Source organism: Phocoena sinus, chromosome 8 (genome assembly GCF_008692025.1).
Source record: "Phocoena sinus isolate mPhoSin1 chromosome 8, mPhoSin1.pri, whole genome shotgun sequence".
Lineage (NCBI taxonomy): Eukaryota > Metazoa > Chordata > Mammalia > Artiodactyla > Phocoenidae > Phocoena > Phocoena sinus.
The window spans coordinates 104920221-104937018 of NC_045770.1; the positions used below are offsets into that span (position 1 = coordinate 104920221).

The window sequence follows — 16798 nt, forward strand, 5'->3', positions numbered from 1 at the left end:
CTGTTGTGAACAATGCTTCTAGGAGCGCGGGTGTGCAAGTATCTGTTTGAGTCCCTGCTTTCAATTCTTTCAGGTATATACCTAGAAGTGGAATTGCTTGGTCATATGCTAAGTCTATGTTTAACTTTATGAGGAACTGGCAAACTATTTTCCATGGCGACCAAGAAATTTCACAGTGCAGTATTATTATCTAGACTAATTAGGCCATAATTACATTTCTTCACATATCCCTAAAATCTAGACTAGTCCTCTTGCCTTTTTGTTATTCATGACATTGATACTTTTGAAGAATCCAAGCTAGTTTTCTGGTAAAATATCTCAGTTGGAATTTCTTTGAATGTTTCCTCACAATTAGATTCAGGTTAAACCTTTTTGCAAGAATACTACATAAGGGACATGCTCTCTCTAGCATTGTTTCAGTCATTTAATATTGCTTTATCTCATTAATGTTGAGGCTGAACCACTAAGACACCTCACATATAGGGGTACAATGATAGGAAGAAAAGGGGAATAGAAGATAATGGAATCACACCTTTACATTGCTGAGAAAGGGAGAGTTTCAGTCCAGAATTCTATAGCCAAATGAAAATATCCTTCAAAATAAAAGAGAAATAAAGACTTTTTCAGAAAAATGAAAGATAAGAGAATTTATTGCCCGCAGACTTGCACTGTGAGAAATGCTAAATGAAGTTATTTAGGCTGAAAGGAAATTTGGAAACTTGGATCTATAGGAAGGAAGAGCCACAGAATTGATAATTCTGGGTAATTATAAAAGCATGGCTTTTTTCTTCTCTTAATTTCCATAAAAGACAAATGACTGTTTACAGCAAAAGTAATATAATTGTAAGATGCAGTTTATGACATACGTAGGAATAAATATATGATAATAGTACAAAATATGGGAGAGTAGATTATATTATAGTTTCTTCTTTTGTGAAATGTGGAGTTCAATTACACTGTGAGAAATTAGTGATACATATTTATAATTTCTAGAGCATTAAAAATAATAAAAAGATATAGCTAAAATGCAAAGAGATGAAACAAAGTATAATATTAATTATATTAAATATTGAATTATAATGTGTGACAATTATATCTATATTAATAATTAATACTATTACATTTATAATATTAATATAAATATATTCAGTTCCTCAAAAGAAGTCAGGAAAAGAACTGAGGAACAAAAGAACATATGGGGCAGACCTTCCCTGGTGGCACAGTGCTTAAGAATCCGCCTGCCAATGCAGGGCACATGGATTCGATCCCTGGTCCAGAAAGATCCCACATGCCGCGGAGCAACTAAGCCCGTGCTCCACAACTACTGAGCCTATGCTCTACAGCCCACGAGCCACAACTACTGAGCCTGCGTGCCACAACTACTGAAGCCCACGCGCCTAGAGCCTGTGCTCCGCAACGAGAGAAGCCACCGCAATGAGAAGCCCGCGCACCGCAACAAAGAGTAGCCCCCACTCGCGGCAACTAGAGAAAGCCCGCGTGCAGCAACAAAGAACCAACGCAGCCAAAAGTAAATAAATTAATTTAAAAATATAATAATAAAGAACATATGGGGCAAATAGAAAGCAAATAGCAAGATGATAGACTTTGTTATGGGTTGAATTGTGTCCCCCACCAAAGCATATATTGAAATCCTGCACCTCTGAATGTGACTTATTTGGAGACAGGTCTTGTTTTTTTTGTCTTTAAAGTTTTATTTTATTTTATTTTTTTTGGAGATAGAATCTTTGTTGTTGTTTTTTAGCTTCATTAAAGATAAGCTCCTTTATTTCATACAGATATACAGATACATATACATATAGATAGATAGATAATCTTTTTTCTGATTTTATTTTCTTTTTATTGAAGTATAGTTGATTTACAATGTTGTGCCAATCTCTGCTGTAATAACAATTTTTAAAATACTAATTACAGCTTTATTTTAATAAACCCTGTCCTTGGTTATTATATCCTACTTTTCCAAGGAGACAGAGTCTTTACAGAAGTATTATGTTAAAATGAGGTCATTAGGGTAGACCCTAATCCAGTATGACTGGTGTCCTTATAAGAAGAGGAAATTGGGACACAGACATGTACAGAGAGAAAATGATGTGAAGGCACAGGGAGAAGATGGTTGTCTGCAAGCCAAAGATGGAGGCCTGGAATAGATCCTTTCCTCATAGCCCTCAGAAGGAACCAACCCTGCCAACACCATAATCTCAGACTTCTTGCTTCCAGAACTATGAGTAAATAAATTTCTGTTGTTTAAGTCACCCAGTCCATGGTACTTTGTTATGGCAGCCCTTGTAAACTAACACAGACTTAAACCCAACTGTATTAATAATTCCATTAAATAGAAATGCTCCAATTAAAAAACAGAGCTGGTCAGAATAAAAAGTCAAAACCCAACTGTAGTTGACCCTTGGACAATGCAGGGGTAAGGGACACCAACCTTCCCTGCAGTGGAAAATGTGAATATAACTTTACAGCTGGCCCTCCCTATCCGCAGTTCTGCATCAACGGATTCAACCAACCGATGATCGTTTAGTACTGTAGTACATATTTATTGAAAAAAAATCCATGTATAAATGGACCCTGCAGTTCAAACCTGTGTTGTTCAACCTGTATATATCTAAAAGAGGTATAATTTTAACATATAGACACAATGTAAAAGGATGAAAAAAGATATTCTATGCACATAGAAAGCTGGTATGGCTATATTAATATTGGACAAAGAAATGTCACGACAAAGAGAATTAGCAGAGAAAAAGAGAGACATTTCATAATCAAAAAAGGGTCGATTGAGGAAGGAAGATATAATCCTAAATGTATACGCACCCAATAACAGAGCTACAAAAAATGAAATAAAAGCTGACAGAACTGACAAACCTCTTAGATAGCCTCATCCACCAGAGGGCAGACAGCAGAAGCAAGAAGAACTACAGTTCTGCAGCCTGTGGAAGGAAAACCACATTCACAGAAAGACAGACAAAATGAAAAGGCAGAGGACTTTGTACCAGATGAAGGAACAAGATAAAACCCCAGAAAAACAACTAAATGAAGTGGAGATAGGCAACCTTCCAGAAAAAGAATTCAGAATAATGATAATGAAGATGATCCAGGACCTCGGAAAAAGAATGGAGGCAAAGATTGAGAAGATGCAAGAAATGTTTAACAAAGACCTAGAAGAATTAAAGAACAAACACCTAGAAGAATCAAAGAACAAACAAACAGAGATGAACAATACAATAACTGAGATGAAATGAAAAATACACTAGAAGGAATCAATAGCAGAATAACTGAGGCAGAAGAATGGATAAGTGACCTGGAAGACAGAATGGTGGAATTCACTGCTGTGGAACAGAATAAAGAAAAAAGGATGAAAAGAATGAAGATAGCCTAAGAGACCTCTGGGACAACATTAAATGCAACAACATTCACATTGTAGGGGTCCCAGAAGGAGAAGAGAGACAGAAAGGACCCGAGAAAATATTTGAAGAGATTATAGTCGAAAATTTCCCGAACGTGGGAAAGGAAATAGCCACCCAAGTCCAGGAAGCGCAGAGAGTCCCAGGCATGATAAACCCAAGGAGAAACATGCTGAGACACATAGTAATCAAACTGACAAAAATTAAAGACAAAGAAAAATTATTGAAAGCAACAAGGGAAAAACGACAAATAACATACAAGGGAACTCCCATAAGGTTAACAGCTGATTTCTCAGCAGAAACTCTACAAGCCAGAAGGGAGTGGCATGATATAATTAAAGTGATGAAAGGGAAGAACCTACAACCAAGATTACTCTACCCGGCAAGGATCTCATTCAGATTCGATGGAGAAATCAAAAGCTTTACAGACAATCAGGGCTTCCCTGGTGGTGCAGTGGTTGAGAGTCCACCTGCCGATGCAGGGGACATGGGTTCGTGCCCTCGTCCGGGAGTATCCCACATGCCGCAGAGTGTCTGGGCCCACGAACCATGGCCGCTGTGGGAGAGGCCACAACAGTGAGAGGCCCGTGTACCACAAAAAAAAAAAAAAAAAGAAGAAGAAAAAGACCTACAAAAACAAACCCATAACAATTAAGATAAAGGTAATAGGAACATATATATCGATAATTTCCTTAAACATGAATGGATTAAATACTCCAACCAAAAGACACAGTCTCGCTGAATGGATACAAAAACAAGACCCATGTATGTGCTGTCTACAAGAGACCCACTTCAGACCTAGGGACACATACAGACTGAAAGTGAGGGGATGGAAAAAGATATTCTGTGCAAAAGGTAATCAAAAGAAAGCTGGAGTAACAATACTCATATCAGATAAAATAGACTTTAAAATAAAGAACGTTACAAGAGACAAGGAAGGACACTACATAATGAACAAGGGATCAATCCAAGAAGAAGATATAACATTATAAATATATATGCACCCAACATAGGAACAACTCAATACATAAAGGCAACTGCTAACAGCTATAAAAGAGGAAATCGACAGTAACACAATAATACTGGGGGACTTCAACACCTCACTTACACCAATGGACAGATCATCCAGGCAGAAAATTAATAAGGAAACACAAGGTTTAAATGACACAATAGACCAGATAGATTTAATTGCTATTTATAAGACATTCCATCCAAAAACAGAAGATTACACTTTCTTCTCAAGTGCACACAGAACATTCTCCAGGATAGATCACATCCTGGGTCACAAATCAAGCCTCGGTAAATTTAAGAAAATTGAAATCATATCAAGCATCTTTTCCAACCACAACACCATGAGATTAGAAATCAATTACAGGGAAAAAAAAAACGTAAAAAACATAAGCACATGGAGGCTAAACAATACGTTACTAAATAACCAAGAGATCACTGAAGAAATCAAAGAGGAAATCAAAAAATACCTAGAGACAAATGACAACAAAAACATGATGATCCAAAACCTATGAGATGCAGCAAAAGCAGTTCTAAGAGGGAAGTTTATAGCAATACAAGCCTACCTCAAGAAACAAGAAAAATCTCAAATAAACAATCTAACATTACACCTAAAGGAACTAGAGAAAGAAGAACAAAAAAACCCCCAAAGTTAGTAAAAGGAAAGAAATCATAAAGATCAGAGCAGAAATAAATGAAATAGAAACAAAGAAAACAATAGCAAAGATCAATGAAACTAAAAGCTGGTTCTTTGAGAAGATAAACAAAATTGATAAACCTTTAGCCAGACTCATCAAGAAGAAGAGGGAGAGGACTCAAATCAATAAAATTAGAAATGGAGGGCTTCCCTGGTGGCGCAGTGGTTGAGAGTCTGTCTGCCGATGCGGGGGACGCGGGCTCGTGCCCCGGTCCGGGAGGATCCCGCATGCCGCGGAGCGGCTGGGCCCGTGAGCCATGGCCGCTGAGCCTGTGCGTCTGGAGCCTGTGCTCCGCAACGGGAGAGGCCGCAGCGGTGAGAGGCCCGCGTACCGCAAAAAAAAAAAAAAAAAAAAAAAATTAGAAATGGAAAAGGAGAAGTTACAATGGACACCACAGAAATGCAAAGCATCCTACGAGACTACTACAAGCAACTCTATGCCAATAAAATGGACAACCTGGAAGAAATGGACAAATTCTTAGAAAGGTATAACCTTCCAAGACTGAACCAGGAAGAAATAGAAAATATGAACAGACCAATCACAAGTAATGAAATTGAAACTGTGATTAAAAATCTTCTAACAAACAAAAGTCCAGGACCAGATGGCTTCATAGGTGAATTCTATCAAACATTTAGAGAAGAGCTAACACCCATCCTTCTCAAACTCTTCCAAAAAATTGCAGAGGAAGGAACACTCCGAACTCATTCTATGAAGCCACCATCACCCTGATACCAAAACAAGACAAAGGTACTACAAAAAAAGAAAATTACAGACCAATATCACTGATGAATATAGATGCACAAATCCTCAACAAAATACTAGCAAACAGAATCCAACAACACATTAAAAGGATCATACACGATCGAGTGGGATGCAAGGATTCTTCAATATATGCAAATCAATCAATGTGATACACCATATTAACAAATTGAAGAATAAAAACCGTACCATCATCTCCATAGATGCAGAGAAAGCAAAGCTTTTGACAAAATTCAACACCCATTTATGATAAAAATCTCTCCAGAGAGTGAGCATAGAGGGAACCTACCTCAACATAATAAAGGCCATATGTGACAAACCCACAGCCAACATCATTCTCAATGGTGAAAAACTGAAAGCATTTCCTCTAAGATCAGGAACAGGGCAAGGATGTCCACTCTCGCCACTATTATTCAACTTGATTTTGGAAGTCCTAGCCACGGCAATCAGAAAAGAAAAAGAAATAAAAGGAATACAAATTGGAAAAGAAGAAGTAAAACTGTCACCGTTTGCAGATGACATGATACTATACCTAGAGAATCCTAAAGATGCCACCAGAAAACTACTAGAACTAATCAATGAATCTGGTAAAGTTGCAGGATACAAAATTAATGCATAGAAATCTCTATCATTCCTATACACTAACAACGAAAGATCGGAAAGAGAAATTAAGGAAACAATCCCATTCACCTTTGCAACAAAAAGAATAAAATACCTAGGAATAAACCTACCTAAGGAGCCAAAAGACCTGTACTCAGAAAACTATAAGACACTGATGAAAGAAATCAAAGATGACACAAACAGATGGAGAGATATACCATGTTCTTGGATTGGAAGAACCAATATTGTGAAAATGACTATACTACCCAAAGCAATCTACAGATTCGGTGCAACCCCTATCAAATTACCAGTGGCATTTTTTACAGAACTAGAACAAAAAATCTTAAAATTTGTATGGAGACACAAAAGACCCCGAATAGCCAAAGCAGTCTTGAGGGAAAAAAATGGAGCTGAAGGAATCAGACTCCCTGACTTCAGACTATACTACGAAGTACAGTAATCAAGACAGTATGGTGCTGGCACAAAAACAGAAATATAGATCAATGGAACAGTATAGAAAGCCCAGAGATAAACCCATGCACCTATGGTCACCTAATCTGTGACAAAGGAGGCAAGGATATACAATGGAGAAAAGACAGTCTCTCCAATAAGTGGTGCTGGGAAAACTGGGCAGCTACATGTAAAAGAATGAAATTAGAACACTCCCTAACATCATACACAAAAATAAACTCAAAATGGATTAGAGACCTAAATGTAAAACTAGACACTATAAAACACTTAGAGGAAAACATAGGAAGAACACTCCTTGACATAAATCACAGCAAGATCTTTTTAGATTCACCTCTTAGAGAAATGGAAATAAAAACAAAAATAAACAAATGGGACCTAATGAAACTTCAAAGCGTTTGCAAAGCAAAGGAAACCACAAACAAGACGAAAAGACAACGGTCAGAATGGGAGAAAATATTTGCAAATGGATCAACGGACAAAGAATTAATCTCCAAAATATATAAATAGCTCATGCAGCTCAACATTTAAAAAATAATCAAAAAATGGGCAGAAAGGCTTCCCGGGTGATGCAGTGGTTAGGAATCCACCTGCCAATGCAGGGGACACGGGTTCAAGCCCTGGTCCAGGAAGATCCCACATGCTGTGGAGCAACTAAGCCCGTGCGCCACAACTACCGAGCCTGCATGCCACAACTACTGAAGCCCGCATGCCTAGAGCCTGTGCTCCACAACAAGAGAAGCCACCGCGATGAGAAGCCTGTGCACCGCAACAAAGAGTAGCCCCCGCTCACTGCAACTAGAGAAAGCCCTCACGCAGCAACGAAGACCCAACGCAGCCAAAAATAATAAATAAATAAAATAAATAAATTTACTAAAAAAAAAAAAAAAATGGGCAGAAGACCTAAATAGACATTTCTCCAAAGAAGACATACAGATGGCCAAGAAGCACATGAAAAGCTGCTCAACATCACTAATTATTAGAGAAATGCAAATCAAAACTACAATGAGGTATCACCTCACACAGATTAGAATGGGCATCATCAGAAAATCTACAAACAACAAATGCTGGAGAGGGTGTGGAGAAAAGGGAACCCTCTTGCACTGTTGGTGGGAATGTAAATTGATACAGCCACTATGGAGAGCAGTATGGAGGTTCCTTAAAAAACTAAAAATAGAATTACCATATGACCCAGCAATCCCACTACTGGGCATATACCCAAAGAAAACCATAATTCAAAAAGACACATACGCCCCAGTGTTCATTGCAGCACTGTTTACAATAGCCAGGTCATGGAAGCAACCTAAATGCCCATCGACAGATGAATGGATAAAGAAGATGTGGTACATACATACAATGGAGTATTACTCAGCCATAAAAAGGAACGAAATTGGGTCATTTGTAGAGACGTGGGTAGATCTAGAGACTGTCATACAGAGTGAGGTAAGTCAGAAAGAGAAAAACAAATATCGTATATTAACGCATATATGTGGAACCTAGAAAATGTTACAGATGAACCGGTTTGCAGGGCAGAAATAGAGACACAGATGTAGAGAACAAACGTATGGACACCAAGCGGGGAAAGCGGCAGGGGGTGGGGGATGGTGGGATGAATTTGGAGATTGGGATTGACATGTATACACTGATGTGTATAAAATGGATGACTAATAAGAACCTGCTGTATAAAAAATAAATAAAAAGCTGACAACTAAAGGGAAAAAACAGACAAATGCACACTTACAGTCAGAGATTTGAAAACTGCTCTACTGATAATTGGTAGAACATCTAGGCAAAAAAGCGATAAGATTTAGAAAATCAGAAGAATACAATCAACCAACTTGATATAATTGACATTAAAAAACTCCACCCCATAATTACAGAAATTTTTTTTTCAAGTACACATGTAATATTCACTAAGCTAGATTATATCCTGGGCCATAAGATAAATCTCAATAAATTTCAAAAGATTAAAGTCTCATAGAATATGCTCTCTAATCACAATGGAATTAAATTAGAAAAAATATATATCTGGAAAATCCACAGATGGTTAGAAATTAAAGAATGTATTTCTATATAACTAATGAGTCAAAGAAGAAAACAAATGAAATTAGAAAATATATTTTAAGCTGAACAACAATGAAAGCACAGAATATCAAAATTTGTGTAGTGCAGCTAAAGAAGTACTTAGAGAGGGACTTCTCTGGTGGCACAGAGGTTAAGAATCTGCCTGCCGGGCTTCCCTGGTGGCGCAGTGGTTGAGAGTCCGCCTGCCGATGCAGGGGACACAGGTTCGTGTCCCGGTCTGGGAAGATCCCACATGCCGCGGAGCGGCTGGGCCCGTGAGCCATGGTCACTGAGCCTGTGCGTCCGGAGCCTGTGCTCTGCAACGGAAGAGGCCACAACAGTGAGAGGCCCGCATACCGCAAAAAAAAAAAAAAAAAAAAATAGAATCCACCTGCCAATGCAGGGGACACGGGTTCGAGCCCTGGTCTGGGAAGATCCCACATGCCATGGAGCAGCTAAGCCCATGCACCACAACTACTGAGCCTGCGCTCTAGAGTCCCTGTGCCACAACTACTGAAGCCCGCGTGCCTAGAGCCCATGCTCCGCAACAAGAGAAGACAACGCAATGAGAAGCCCGCACACCACAACGAAGAGTAGCCCCTGCTCTCCGCAGCTAGAGAAAGCCCGCGCACAGCGACAAAGACCCAACACAGCCAAAAATAAATAAATAAAAAATTTAAAAAGTACTTAGAGGAAAATATAACTTTAAATGCCTATATCAGAAAAAAAAGACAAAGGTTTAAAATCAATATTCTACATTTCTACCTTAAGAAGCCAGAAAAAGGAACTTCCCTGGTGGTACAGTGGTTAAGAATCCACCTACTAAACTAAAGCAGGGGACATGGGTTCGAGCCCTGGTCCGGGAAGTTCCCATATGCTGCAGAGCAGCTAAGCCCGTGCGCCACAACTACTGAGCCTGCGCTCTACAGCCTGCGAGCCACAACTACTGAAGTCTGCGCGCCTAGAGCCCGTGCTCCACAACAAGAGCAGCCACTGCAAAGAGAAGCCAGCGCACTGCAATGAAGAGTAGCCCCTGCTCGCTGCAACTAGAGAAAGCCCGCGTGCAGCAACGAAGACCCAACGCAGCCAAAATAGATAAATTTTTTTTAAAAAGCGCCAGAACAAGTTTGGTGGTGTCTCAAAAAGTTAAACAGAATTACCATATGATCCATCAATCCTACTCCTAAATATATACCCCATCATATGTTCATATAAAAAGTTGTACATGGATGTTCATAGCAACATTAGTCATATAGCCGAAAAGTAGAAACAACTCAAATGTCCACCAACTAATGAATGGATAAACAAGATATGATATATCCACACAATGGAATACTATTCAGCCATAAAAAGGAATGAAGTAATTACAGCATGTATGATTCTTGAAAACCTTATGCTAAATGAAAGAAGCCAGACACAAAAGTCCACATATTGTGTGATTCCATTTACATGAAATATTCAGAATAGGCAAATCCATGGAGACAGAAAGTAGACTAGTGGTTGGCTGGGAGAACTGGGACTGACTGATAATAGAGTAATGGGAAAGTTCTGGAATTAGATGGTGGCAGTGATTGCACAACATAGTGAATATACTAAAAACCATTGAATTGTACAATTTTAAGCGGTGGATTTTATGTTATGTGAATACTATCTCAAAAATAAAATAAATTAGTAAAAGACCAAGTTAAACCCAAAGGAAGGAAGAGACAGTGAAGAGCAGAAATTAATTCTCTTCACTAATGCTTTTGTATAGAAAATATACAAAGAACAGAGAAAGTTAGCAAAGCCAAAAGTTGGTTCTTTGAAAATGTTAATAAATTGATAAACCCCTAGTAAGACTGATTAAGGAAAAAAAGAAGGAAGATACAAATTACCAATTATCAGGGGCAAAAGGGTGAAAATTAATTCAAAATAGATCTTAGACCTAAAGTAAAAACTAAAACAATAAAACATCTAGAAAAAAGCATAGGAGAAGATATTTATTACTTTGGGGTAAGTAAATATTTCTTAGGATATAAAAAGCACCAACCCTAAAAGAAAAAATTGATAAATCAAATTTCATCAGATTAAAAACTTTGGTTCTTCAAAAGACACTATTAAGAAAATGAAAAAGCAAGCTACAAACTGGGAGAAAATATTCACAATACATATATTTAACAAAAGTCATGTATCCAGAATATATAAACAACTTTTACCACTCAATAATAAGAAGCCAAATAACCTGATGTTAAAATGGACAAAATATTTGAAAAGACACTTCACCAAAGGAAATATACAAATGGCAAATAAATCCATGAAAGATGCTCAACATTAGGAAATTGCAAATTAAAACCACAATGGATGGCTAGTGGGAAGCTGCTGCATAGCACCAGGGAGATCAGCTCAGTGCTTTGTGATGACCTAGAGGGATGGGATTGGGAGGGTGGGAGGGAGGCTCAAGAGAGAGGGGATATAGGGATATATGTATACATATAGCTGATTCACTTTGTTGTACAGCAGAAATTAACACAATATTGTAAAGCATTTATACTCCAATAAAGATGTGGAAAAAAACCCCACAATGACGTACCACTTTACATTCATTAAATGGTTAGAATTCAAAAGACTAACAATAACAAGTGCTGGTAGGATATGGGGCAACAAAAACTTTCATGCATTGCTGATGGGAATGTAAAAGGGTAGAACCACTTTGATGATAGCATAGTTGTCAATCCTCCATAAAAAGATCTTTAAATAATCAAAAAAAAGAAAAAGTAGAACCACTTTGGAAAACAGATTAGCAGTTTCTTGTAAAATTGAATGTATATTATGTTACACCTTCCAGCAATTCAACTCTCTGGCATCTACACAAGAGAAATGAAACTAAATGCCTACACAAAGACTTGTACCTAAATATTCATAACAGCTTGATTCATTAGAGTCCAAAACTAGAAATAACCCAAATGTTCATCCATTGATAAATGGATAACTACATTTTAGTATATTCATACAATGGAATATTACTCAGCAACAAAGATGAGTGAAGTGCTGATATACAACATGAATGGATCTCATAGACACTATACTGAGTGAAATAAGTCAGATGTGCCGAATGGTGGCATTTATATGAGTTCTAGAACAGGCAAAACAAATCTTTGATTATAGGAATCAAATTGCCTAGGATGGGAGAGGAGGGAGAGATTGGATGCAAAGGAGAGTGAGGGAACTTTCTGGGCTGATGGAAATGTTCTAGATCTTAATTGGGTTGGTAGTTACACTGGTGTATAACTATTATTTTGGTGGCATGGCCAGAATAAATAAATAAAATAAGGTCTGTAGTTTTATTGTAGATAAATGATACTTCAAAAAGTTAATTTAAAAAGAAATCAGCATACTGATACCTCTAATTCAAGTCCAGCACTTCAGGACTCTTCCTCACCTTCCCCCATTCCTTTTTTTTTGGCCCCTCCTCGTGGCTTTTGGGATCTTAGTTCCCCGACCAGGGATCGAACCCGTGTCCCCTGCAGTGGAAGCGTGGGGTCCTAACCACTGGACTGCCAGGGAATTCCCCCCCATTCCATATTTTATCTCCCTTTTTTCACAGTGCAATCTCTGGTTCCCAATGTTTATTCATTATTTTCTATTTTTAATACAAAAACAGCAAAACAGTTTTAGAATTAGTACACCAATACCATTATCAACAACAAACCTACTAAGTAAAGTTCAAGTTTTTTGTGTGTGTGTGGTTCTTTTGTTCTTACGAAGTCCATGAACTGTGTTCAAAATTTACTTGAATCCTTATATTCTTTTTCTGTGAGGTTATATTATTTATTTGACATACAGTTGGGTTGATTTGTTACCGTTTATATTCAATTTTAGGATTTTTGAAAATCTCTCGATATATTTTTGAATATGTAAAATGTTTATGTGGTTCAAGAGCTGAAACTATATAAGAAAATATACTTAGAGAAATATCCTTCCTATCCTGTCTCATCCACTCCGTTCTTACCTACCCCCAACAGTAACCATTTTATTCGTTTCTAGTTTACTCTTCCCAGTGTTCCCTTTTTCGAATATATATCTCATTTCCCCTTCTTTCTTACACAAAGGTAGTATACTACATACTTAACAATTTGTCCTGGTAATCACTCCATATCAGCTAATGGAAATCTTCCTCATTTTTAAAAATGGCTACACAGTATTCCCTTGGGCGGGTTTATTTAATCTGTGGACAAGAATTTAGGGTGTTTCCAATATTCTGCTTTTACAAATAATGCCACAGTGAATACACTTATGCGTATGTTGTTTTATGGTGGAAGTGAATTTTCAGGGTAAATTCCTAGCAGTGGGATTGCTGGGTCAAAAGTAAATGCTGTCATCTTATCAGTGCCACCAATTCCCCTCCACAGAGGCTGTGCCATTCTGTACTCCCGCATGTTTCCCCCAAGCCTTGCCAACAGAGTATACTGTCCAAATGTTTTAGCATTTGCCAGTCTTATTTGGAGTGAAGTTGTGCAACTTTTCATGTATTTAAGGGTAGACTGGAAACTCTTTAAGGTTTGGGACCCAAGCCATATATTCCACATACTACTCACAGTAACAGATGCCCCATCTGCATTTGTTAGATGAATAAATGAATGAACTGGTTGGACTTATACTGGACTCATCATGTTTGCACTCTTGTGAAACCTGTCCCTGTGACAAGTTGACTCTTGTCCCAGTGTAGGGCAGTGCCAGGTGCCTGGCAGAGGTCTAGTAAAAGAGGAGATGGGCCTTCTAGAGGGAGTGAGTCCTGGACCTTCCCACTGCCAGGACTCCACCACACAGACAGGTAGAAGACCCTTTTCTCCCAGAGGAATATAGTAAAAAGAGTGCAGCATCAGGAGTGCAGGGATATGCACAAAGCCATCGCAATGCGTGATCCAATGATCCAATACCCTAGAGGTGTTGTTTCTGTTATTTTTAATACTTGCTAAATAAGTGCATCAACATGGATGAGAGTTTTTTTCTTATTGATTGATTAAATAGGTAATATAGTTACATAGTTCAAAGTTCAAAAGTCTTATTCAATGAAAAATTTCCCCTCATTCCTATTTCCAAGCCACCGAGTTACCTTCCTCTCAAAGGCAACTGGTGGTATCAAGTTCTTGGTGTCTTTTCAGAGATACCGTGTGAATGAAACAAGTGAATACGCACCTTTTAACCTAAGTTATAGCAGAGTGTGCACAGTGTTCTGTAAATCCTTTTTTACACTTAACTGTATATTTCACAGGTCATCCCATTCTGCACCAATACATAAAGAGCTTCCTCAAACTTTTTCACAGCACAGCACCCATCGTTTACTACAACTTACATTCTGGTTGCCTTACTGAGAGGCATTTAGGCTATTTGTAGTCTTTGCTATTACAAACAGTGCTATGTTATTTTATACATACAAGAGTATCTGTAGGATACATTTCTACATAGGAACTGAAAGGGGTATGTGCATTTGTAATTTTGATAAATAATGCCAAATTGGTGTCTTTGGGATTGTACCAGTTTACACGCCAGTATTGTGGGAGGTAATGTAGGATCCTGGGCAGCCATGCTCTTGAGAGCATGTAGAAAAGTTGGCTGGATTCTCCTCCACACTCTGGATAGGATGACTGTCTCCACTCCCATGTGAGAGGACCTCAGATAAACGCTCAGCAGGCTGGCCCAGTGGCGGCACAGGCTTCAAAACAGGAATGGAACAGGATCCTGCTTCTGAAGTTGACAGACAGCCTTGATGCCTTCCTTGACGAGAAGGCCCTAGGAAAAGATGGCTCCTGCCGTCAAGGCCACACAACCCCCAGAAGTGACTTAGGTGGAGATCAGATTTCACTGGAGTTTAGGCCTGACCTTCGTAACTGGTACATAAATGGTTCTCACAGGCTGGACAGGACCAACCAATCAAACAGTAGGTGTGAGTGAAGTGGGAAGGTTCTTTCAGCTTTGAGTGCTTACTATGTAGCAGTCCCTATGCTAGTTACACTGGTGACAAGGATAAAATACTCTCCAGCAGTGGAGACAATGAAATGTATTGTTGCAGCAATGTGACATGCTATAATAAAATATAACCAGGTTACCACAGGATGCAGAGGAGGAGAGCTGCAAGGAGAGAACAGCATGCAATCCAGGTGGGACTCGCAGGACAGGAGCCATTGGAACCTCTTGGTGAAGTGAGGGAGGCTTCCACCCCATAGGAGGTCTCTAGGAAATGCCTCTTCCTTCAAGAGACAAAGGACTGAAGTAGGAATCAAGAATTACCAAGGACCTTGTCCACCTTGTGGAAGCCGCTGCTCATCCTTAAATGCTGAGCTAAAGGGCCGTTTTCAGGAAGTCTGAGTTCCCAGAGTCCATTTTACACCCGTCTTGTGGCAGTGTTTAAAATCCTCTTATATGTCTTTTCTGTCTCTCTCTCTCGCACTGCAGTAAGCTCTTGAAGCTTAGGGACCAGGGCTCTGTGTCTCTCTCGCGCACTGCAGTAAGCTCTTGAAGCTTAGGGACCAGGGCTCTGTGTCTCTCTCGCACTGCAGTAAAGCTCTTGAAGCTTGGGGACCGGGGCTCTGTGTTTCTCTCATGCACTGCAGTAAAGCTCTTGAAGCTTAGGGACCAGGGCTCTGATTTGCCTGTGCTGACTGGCACAAAGTTGTTGTCTAGATTAGGACTCAGGTGGATGGACTGGAGACCTACCTGCCGAGAAAACTAGCAATCACGTTGAGGATCCCCTAAGCCCTGGAGGTGGTGTTAACCCAAATTCGCTCAAGATGGCACTGCTGTGGTTTCCATCTACTTCTAGACTAATTCAGAAATGTCTTCCTTTCCCTGCTTACTCGAGTTTCTTGGTAAATTAGCTCCTTAAGCCCTCACGCTATTAGTGAGTTTGTCAGAGTTTGAGGGTGGATAAGTGCTGCTACACCTGAGTCAATAAAGAATGAATCAGTGTGCCCCTCTGTGATGGGTGTGGCATGGTAGATACTATGACAGCTGAGATGCCAGCGAGAATTACAGAACAAGGACAGAGGGAAGCAGGAAATGTGGGGACCGAATTAGGGTGAGCCATCCTGTACCTTTCCACCTCCTCCTAATGAGATCTTCCTTGACGTCTCGGCACCATCACACCAGCCACTACCACTTGTGAAGCTCTCGGGAGCCTCCCGAACACTACGTCGACTCTCCTGCCACTCTGACACTCTCCCCTCTTCTTTGCTGGCCTTCTTCCACCTTCTTCTGGAGAGAATTTTCCCAAGTGCCATCTTTGGTCCTATCTTTGCACCCTCTCCCTGTCTCCCTTTCCTCTCTCAGAGAACTTGTCCATGGTCATGGGCTCAAATGTCAGCTCCTGGCAGGTGATTCCCCTCTGTCCCCTGGATTCCACACCCTTCTCTGACCTTGCTGCTGGACTTGACCTCTGGGTTTCCATTGCCTACTAGATGTTTCCATTTGGATGTCCTGTCGTCATCTCAAACTAAACATGCATGAAATCAAGCCTGTCTTCCCCTCCCAGTTTCCATTTTGTTCTGCCCATGGCACCAGCATTCTCTCACCCACCCGAGCTCAAAACCTGAGTCATAGTGGCCGGCTCCTCCCCGTATCCTTCCTTCCCAAACGCAGGTCTTGCCAGCTTCCTTTGCAACCTCTCGTGTAGCTAGCTCTTTGTCCTTTGCATTGTCTGCTAATCTAGGTCTCAGCACCCATGTTTTGAATATTTTATAGCTTCCTACTTGGCCCTCCTGCCTGAAGTTTCTTCCCCGTCTAGTCTGGTCAGACAGATTC

General features: G+C 39.6%; 1 long non-coding RNA gene across 2 annotated transcripts in view; it reads left to right on the forward strand.

Annotated features, from left to right (window-relative positions):
- LOC116757788 overlaps positions 1-16798 on the forward strand; it is a 52230-nt gene that overhangs the window by 6443 nt on the left and 28989 nt on the right. The window lies entirely within an intron of this gene.